General features: G+C 41.1%; 1 long non-coding RNA gene across 1 annotated transcript; it reads right to left on the bottom strand.

Annotated features, from left to right (window-relative positions):
- Nucleotides 1-262: 262 nt before the first annotated feature.
- LOC126961254 (uncharacterized) lies at nt 263-6,932 on the bottom strand. The gene is made up of 3 exons (XR_007728237.1): nt 5,965-6,932; nt 3,185-3,287; nt 263-2,761 (listed from the first exon to the last, which is right to left on the bottom strand). It is a non-coding gene; the product is annotated as an uncharacterized LOC126961254 (long non-coding RNA).
- Between the last annotated feature and the right edge of the window lie 2,200 nt (nt 6,933-9,132).

Raw genomic sequence — 9,132 nt, forward strand, 5'->3', positions numbered from 1 at the left:
CCAGCTTTCCCAGAATTTCTACAGTAAACGTTCATACTTTAGCAATCAGAGGAAAGTATAATAAATGTCTTTTTAAAAACCCTATACAAATGCTGATTCGATTATTATTAATAAATAACCAAGCCAGAGTCTATTTCAGAAATCTTGATGTAGTACTGGTATTTCACATTTGTGTCACATGGTATAGTTTATAATGTTCATATAAGCTATGAACTAGATTACAGCTGGAGACAGGGCAGGACCTTTAGAAGCCTTTAAAAAGCCAGCTAAAAACAGACCAGCTATAGGGAATGGAGGAGTGGAAAAGCCACATGGAAGACTGGAAAAGTAGTGGTGCCATTGAGGCACTGCTGAAAGTGGAAAAGTTGATAAGTTGGTTTGGGAAAGGATGAGAAAGAGGATAAGTTAGGAGTGTGTGTGTATGTGTGTGTGTGTGTGCACGTGTGCGCACAGAGAGGGACCTAGAGAGAGAAAGAGATAGGTTATGCTTCAAGTGGCAATAGGCAAGAATTGTCCACTGAGCAATTACAAGACTCCAGAAAAGCACAGAACTGGAGATACTAGTTTGGGATTCATTCTTTATCAGGAAGGTGAAGGTTGGAGCCAGGAGGGAGTGAAAGTTGAGGCTGAACTGCCGAGACCAGCTCAGTTGGGGAGACCCTAACCCAGTGGCACTAGAGGAATTAAAGACACACACACAGAAATATAGAGGTGTGACGTGGGAAATCAGGGGTCTCACAGCCTTCAGAGCTGGCAGCCTCAAACAGAGATTTACCCACATATTTATTAACAGCAAACCAGTCACTAGCTTTGTTTCTATAGATATTAAATTAACTAAAAGTATCCCTTATGGGAAACGGAGGGATGGGCTGAATTAAAGGAATAGGTTGAGCTAGTTAACTGCAGCAGGAACATGCCCTTAAGGCACAGATCGCTCATGCTATTGTTTGCGGCTTAAGAATGCCTTTAAGGGGCTTTCCGCCCTGGGCTGGCCAGGTGTTCCTTGCTCTCATTCCCGTAAACCCACAACCTTCCAGCGTGGGCGTTAGGGCCATTATGAACATGTTACATTGCTGCAGAGATTTTGTTTATGGCCAGTTTTGGGGCCAGTTTATGGCCAGATTTTTGCGGGCCTGTTCCCAACATGTCTCCCTTCTTTGATTTGCAAAGGGATAAAAGCAAGGGCAACTTTGTCACAGTGACAAAGTCCTACTTCTCGCAGGAGTTGGGATCCGCATCTGCAGACTATACAAAGACAACGTAAATTAAAAACACAATCATCACTGAAATCACAGAGCTTCCAAGTATTTTTATCCATTTTCAACTCCTTTAAGCACTCCAGTTCCTGGAATTAAGGTCAGGTGTGCCTGGGATGCTTTAAATATTTGTTCTTTTCATTTTAAATCCTTATGTTAAGCTCCTAGAGCGGGCCATATCATTTGAGGTTGAGGTGCCACTATATCGCCATGGTTCCAGATAATAGGAACATTTGCCATACTTCTTATCATTTCTACCATCTGACCGTTTTGTTCAGATCATCTGAACATAGTATGACTGTGGCACGCAGACTGAGAGGTGCAATTCAAGCTAAACATCCCCTTGGGGGACCAATTAATAATGATTCCATAGGAATCGTTGTGCAGCACCTCTGCCCGTGCTGCAAAGCAATCTTCCTAGACAAGTACGTTCATTTCTTCAAACTGGGTCCAATCCTGTTCACAAATAGGTTTTTGAGCGTGGTATGCCTCAATTATAGGAGCAGATTTATTATGGTAAATCCTGAGATCAGAAAGCATGTGTAACTGTGTCATAGTGGTTGTATCCAGGCATTATTACCAACTGTTATTGAAGGAATACTCACAGCAGTGGTGATAACTGCTATCATAGCTACCATTAAATTATTCATTGTGACTGGTTGTCCTGCTTTCCTCAGGTTTTCTTCCACCATCTGTGACAGCTTCTTGATCTGTCCCCAGGTGGGTGGCTGTGTTCGACGGGTGTTGCTCGTGACAGTTGGGTTCCTCCTCAGCTCCAGTCTCGACATGGCTGCAACTGGGGGGTACTCGGGATCCTCCCGGAGTCTCTTCCTCAGCATCTGGCTCATAATAAGGTTTCAGGTGTCTTGATGGTATCCAAATCGGCTGTTGATTTTGGCCTGGAGAAATACAAGCATAACCTCTACCCTAAGTTATTATTTTACCTATTTCCTAACTTTTTATTATTGGATCTCTCCACCAAATCAGTTGTTCTGTTTCTGTCTTTGCAGCTGCTTTCTGTAGATGCTGTTCAGCTGCTGATAACATCTGGCCTTCGGGCGGATTCAAAAAATTTAAAGTTAATAATGCTAGGTTCAGTTACATCTGTGGGTTTCCATATTCTCTGTCTCTCCCTTTCTGCTTTTGCAACTGCTGTTTCAGGGAGAGATTCATTCTTTCCACTATGGCTTGTCCTTGAGAATTGTATGGGACACCAGTAATGTGTTTAATATTCCACATAGAGAAAAATGTAGCTAGAGCTTGGCTAGTATAGCCTGGGGCATTATCTGTTTTAATAGAAGCTGGAATGCCCATCACTGCAAAACACTGCAAAAGATGACATTTAACACAGGCAGAAGACTCTCCTGTTTGGCATGTAGCCCAGACAAAGTGAGAAAAGGTGTCCACACATACATGTACATAAGCTAGTCTCCTAAACGAGGGAACATACGTGACATCCATTTGCCAAATAGAGTTAGGTTCCAGTCCTTGAGGATTAACTCCTCCTGTAAAAGATGAGGAATGTACAATTTGTCAAGTTGGGCATCTCTGGATAATAGCTTTAGCTTCTTTCCAGGTAATGCTGTAATGCTGTATCTGCGTTTGAGAGCAGAGGCAATAACATGGGTTAAATTGTGAAAGTGTCTAGCATTAGATATTGCATTAGCAACTAGGTGATCAGCCATTTGATTCCCTTCAGTCAAAGGTCCTGGAAGAGGTGTATGAGCGCTAATGTGAGTAATGTAAAAAGGACGCATTCTACTCCTAACTGCTGTTGGCAATTGGGTAAATAAAGTCATCAATTGTTTGTATGAAATCGTAACTGAGCATTTTCTATTAACTGTGTGAATTACACAATTAACTGTGTAATTAACCACGTATGAAGAATCAGAAATCACATTAATAGGCATATCAAAAGCAGTCAATACCTCAATTACAGCTACAAGCTCCGCTTTTTGAGCTGAATGTAGGACGTCTGGAAAACTTTACTTTTCGAGCCAGAATAAGAAGTTTTACCATTACTAGATCCATCTGTAAAACAATGAAAACGCTTAGTGGGTTGCAGGTTGTTTACTGCGGGTATTGTAAATGCAAACCGTTCACAGTCTTGCTCAGCTAAAGAAAGAGTTTTTAAAATTTATTTAGGCCAATTTAACTATTAAAGGCCAATGTTTTGGAATTACAGCAGTAGAAGGCAATCCTGGCTGTAATGCTCCCACAGATTGTATAACCGAATTGATGGCTCTTAAATCAGTTAACATTCTCCATTTACCTGACTTTTTCTTAATTAGGGAAACTGGAGAATTCAGGGGGAAAATGTTGGAGCTATGTGCCCATTTTCCAATTGTTCAGCAACTAATTTCTCTAAAGCCTCCAGTTTTTCTTTACTTAGCGGCCATTGTTCTATCCAAATTGTCTTATCTGTTAACCATTTTAAAGGTATAGGTTCTAGAGGCTTAACAATGGCCGCCATTAAAAATTATTTCTTAATCTTTGCTGGGAACTTTGTTTTTCCTCTTGAAGCGGTTCTTTCAAACCTTGCAAATTTTTTTCTAGTCCCATACCAGGGACATACTCCATTTGATGCATCATATGTTGACTATGAGGGCTATGTAATTGTTCCAAAATTAGAACTTGTGCTCCCCATTGTTGTAATAAATCTCTTCCCCATAAATTTATAGGTACAGAAGTTATAATTGGTTGAATAGTCCCAGGTTGTCCATCGGGCCTCTCACAATGCAAAATGTAACTACTTTGATATATTTCAGGGGCTTTACCAACTCCAACTATGTTAAATTGAGCGGGTTGAATTGGTCATGCGGACAGCCAGTGTGGTAGAGACATTATTGAAATATCCGCTCCTGTATCTATCAAACCTTTAAATTTCTTTCCTTGAATAGTTATTTCACGGGTAGGACGTTTATCAGTAATTTGATTTACCCAATAAGCTGCTTTGCCTTGTTTATCTGTGCTTCCAAATCCTCCTGTTCGTTTAATTTCACTTTTTCCCATTCCCACATACGGCACAATCAGGTGCTGTGCTATGTGCTCTCCTGGCTCTGCTTTCCAGGGAACAGAAGTAGATATAGCAATTTGAATTTCCCCATTGTAATCAGAATCAATGATTCCTGTATGTATTTGTACCCCTTTTAAACTCAAAGTAGACCTTCCTAAAAGTAATCCTATTGTACCTGCTGGCAAGGGTCCACAGACTCCTACTGGGACCTTTTACAGGGGTTCCCCAGGCAGAAGGCTCACAGCCTTTGTGCAGCCTTAATCTACTGTGGCACTACCGGCTGTGGCAGGGGACAGACATTGTACAGGGGCGAGGGAATGGCCTGAGCTGGAAATGCCCTGGTTTAGAACGGGGCCCGGAACAGGCCCCTCATGGCATTTCCCGAAATCGGGTTCCCTTCTTTATCAAACTTAGAGTGATATGATTAGCTCAGTGTTTTACTTTTTAACATTTTGGACATATTTCAGGCTTAAGAGTTTTCTTTTTTCCCCTATCTGGCAGCCTGACTTGCTGATTTTTTCTACGTTTTTTTTTAGTATGACCATGCTTTCCACAGTTAAAACAAGCTCCAAGAAATGGAGTATTTCCTTTATCCACTCTCAGTCCTGCCATTGCCTGTGCCGACAAAGTAGCTTTATGCAGATTACCTCCCATACCATCACAGGCCTTGATATAATCAACTAAATGTGCTTTCCCTCTGATAGGTTGCAGAGCAGCCTGGCAATCGGGATTAGCATTGTCAAAAGCTAATAACTGCAGCACTGTATCCTGAGCAGCCGAATCTGCAATCATCTTTTTAAGAGACTCCTGTAACCGAGCTATAAAATCAACCTATGGTTCTCTAGGTCCCTGTTTTATAGCACTAAAGGAAGGGTATTGTTCCCCACCTGAAGTGATTTTTTCCCAAGCTCTAACGCACACTCCTCTAAACTGTTCTATGGCATCATCCTGCATGACCAGTTATGCATCTAAACCAGCCTAGCCGCCAACCCCCAAAAGTTGGTCTGCAGTTATATTAATTTGAGATTGGGTCTGGGCATTGCGAGCAGCCTGAATGGAAGCTTCATCTGCCCACCAAGTTTTAAATTGTAAGAACTGAGCAGGAGTTAGACAAGCTCAAGTAAGAGCATCCCAGTCAGTAGGAATCATCTGACTGGAAACAGTAACATTCTTTAACAGTCCCATTACAAAAGGAGAACCTGATCCATACTGACTTACTGCTTGTTTTAATTCTTTGAGTAATTTAAAAGGAAAAGGCTAAAATGTAGCTATAATATTTCCCTGTTGATCTGTGGGGTGTAACAGGGAACTGCCAAGCCTCTAAATCACCGTCTAGTCTAGCTTGCGGGATTCCTGCCTGCATAGAACTAAGAACCGTCGCTCGAGGCACTGCTCAAATAGTCACTTGGGCAACTACTTTTTGCCCGGCGTCCTCCGGAAAAAAAGATCTGGAGGGTCATTTTCTTCAAAATAATAAGGAGGGGGGTGCAGAAGGGTAGGGATGAACCTCTCCTTCCTTTGCTGCTTTAGCTTTAGCTGGCAAATAAACATGCTCTGTAACCTCTTCTGTTACTTTGCTATACTCTTGTTCCTCCTCATTATCAGTGTGAAAAAGTTCCAAGGTGAAACGAACCAGACCCCATACCTGTCGCATTGTTACCCTGACGCTTCCGAGCTCCCCTTCTTACTCACCACGGGGATTGCTTTAAGAGTACTCGGGTGTCCTCCAGCTAGTTTTCCGTTCCAACCGGTGCTCCAGCGACCCTTCGACCTGGATTCGAGGCCCTATGAATGGATGCCACTTGCCGAGATCAGCTCAGTCGGGGAGACCCTAACCCAGCAGTGCTAGACGAATTAAGGACACACACACAGAAATATAGAGGTGTGAAGTGGGAAATCAGGGGTCTCACAGCCTTCAGAGCTGACAGCCCCAACAGAGATTTACCCACATACTTATTAACAGCAAACCAGTCATTAGCATTGTTTCTATAGATATTAAATTAACTAAAAGTATCCCTTATGGGAAACGGAGGGATGGGCTGAATTAAAGGAATAGGTTGAGCTAGTTAACTGCAGCAGGAACATGCCCTTAAGGCACAGATCGCTCATGCTACTGTTTGTGGCTTAAGAATGCCTTTAAGGGGTTTTCTGCCCTGGGCTGGCCAGGTGTTGCTTGCCCTCATTCCCGTAAACCCACAACCTTCCAGCGTGGGTGTTAGGGCCCTTATGAACATGTTACATTGCTGCAGAGATTTTGTTTATGGCCAGTTTTGGGGCCAGTTTATGGCCAGATTTTGAGGGGCCTGTTCCCAACACTACTTATCAAAGTCCCCTCTCTGTTCTTTCCATGAGTTTATGCTTTGTCTGTCTCTTTTGTGTCTACCAGTGGACTCTTGGCCAGTCTGCAGAATTTCTTGGTTTGTTGAATGACTAGCAAGAGTTTATAGTAATATAACTAGAATATTTTTACAGTTGAAGTGTATACCATACTAAGATTATATTCACTTCATTGAATAACATTTTTTCTAGAGTCAAAAATTGTCTATTTTTTATTTGCTTAATGATCTATGCATCCATTGTTTATTTTTTATTTTTAGAGATGGGCTCAAGGGATCCTCCCACTTCAGCCCCTGGGTAGCTGGCACTACAGATGTGAGGCACTATACCCAGCTGTCTATGCATCTATTTTTAACTCTTTCACAAACTCTCCATTAGAGCTATAAAATATCTCTTGGTCTGGTCACATGAACCAGGTCATTTACCAGTGTCTTTTTTATTTTTTTCTTGGCAACATCCCTCCTTAGACTCATTCTCTGCTCCAAACTCCTCTGCTTGGCCTTGCTTCACAGCTCTCATCCTGGGATTAGGAACCTAACCACATTCTGGGGATTCTCTTCTTGTTTCTTCTGTGCCAAATGCCCTGTTCACTGGAGCTTATGTTTTTCTGTTCTTGGTTTATTCTCTCATTTTGGAGGAGTACATTCTCCACTAACTCCCCAGAAGGGATTCATGGAAGGTGAATTTTTGAGTCCTTGCTTGTCTAAAAATGACTTTATTTTCTTTCATCCTTGAGTGACAGATTTCCACGTTGGAAATTATTTTCCCTCAGAAGTTTAACGGCATTGATTCATTGTCATCTAGCTTCTCATGTGGCTACTCTTGAGGAGACTAATTTATTCTGACTTCTGTTACTTCCCGTATATTTTGTTTGTTAATTTGTTTTTGGAAGCTTTTAGGATATTTTTCTCCTTTATCCTTGATGTTCTGAACGTTCATAATAAACCATCTTGTAAGTATTTTTCATTCATTATGCCAAGCACTCAGTGGCCCCTTTCAATGAGGAAACATAGTCTTCAATTCTGGGAAACTTTCTCTGTGATCAGTTTCTCTTTTTTTTTTTTTTTTTTTAACAAATAGAGACAGGGTCTCCCTATGTTGGTCAGGCTGGTCTTGAACTTCTGGTTTCAAGTGATCCTCCTGTCTCTCAGCCTCCCAAAGTGCTTGGATTACAGGCATGAGCTGCCACACCCAGTCAGTTTCCCTGTTTTTAAATTTTTCTTCATGTTCCATTTCCTGGTTTTGTTTATTCTGCTTTACAAGAGATTTTCCTGAGCTTTATTTCCTGGTTCTTCTATTGAATTTTTTCATTTCTGCTACAAAAATGTTAATTTCCAAGAGTTTTTCTTTGATCCCTGACTTTCCTTTTGGGTAGCCTCTTGCTCTTATGTTGTGGATTCAGGATCTTCTCTTATTTCATATTTCTGAGGATTCCAGTTGTAATTTTCTGCTGTTTTCTTCTGTTTCCTAGATTGTCTCTGTTGTTTATTTTGATCTCTGGCTTTCAAGTTGGAGGAAAACTCAGACAATAACAGATACCATTGAGTATCAGCCCCTATTTTAAGTATTTTGCATGTTTAAGTATTTTGCATGCTTTAGCTAATTGAATCCTTACAACAACCCCATAAGGTAGAGCCAGGCCCTGGTCCCTCCCATCTCAAGCCTGGAAGGTTCGCAGTTGAGAATCAGCTTTCTTCTTGCTGATGTCAAGGGTTGATGTCAGGAACCCTTTACCTGATGTTTCCCCCAATCCTGCCTCGCTCTGCAGGCACCTGGGTTAGAATTCAGTTTTTCCTAGATCTGTTACTAGTCAGCCCTCTGCTTTCCTTCATTAAAAACATGTATTGACATCTCTATTGCACAGTTTGTCCTTATAGGCTTTTCCTTTTGCACTCCAAGATTGTCATTTTAGTTCATTTTGGGAGGTAACAGAGATAAGCATTTGTGTTCAATGAGCCATGTTTATTTAACTGGAAATCCAGAGCTCTGTCTCCCTCTTTAAGTCAGGAAGCATACAGACCAAAAAAATTATAGTGATTATTACTAGATTCTGGGATTATGGTTAAGAGTGATATCTTTATCTATGTCTGCAGCTATTTTTCTCACTCATAGAGTTAGAAGTCTAAAAATCACATTTCAGATAAGAAACTCATTTTATGATGTGATTTAGACTGATAAAATGCTTCTTGAGAAAGCAGTAAAAATATTAATTATGACAAGTTATAAATTGGTACAATTACTTTGGAAAACAATTTAGTATCATCTATAACCTGGCAATACCACTTCTAGGTATATATTCTTAGGAACGCAAACGTATTGAGGACCTCAGAGAGCTTCAGTTTATGAGTTATATTTTTTGAAATTTTCCATGTTAAAAATTAAAACATGACTAGGTGTGGTGGCTCACGCCTGTAATCCAGCATTTCAGGAGGCCAAGGTGCGAGGATTACTTTAGGCCAGGAGTTTGAGACCAGCCTGGGCAACACAGTGAGACCTCATCTCTATAAAAACATTTTTAAAAAT

The sequence above is a fragment of the Macaca thibetana genome, chromosome 1 (genome assembly GCF_024542745.1).
Source record: "Macaca thibetana thibetana isolate TM-01 chromosome 1, ASM2454274v1, whole genome shotgun sequence".
Classification (NCBI taxonomy): Eukaryota; Metazoa; Chordata; class Mammalia; order Primates; family Cercopithecidae; genus Macaca; species Macaca thibetana.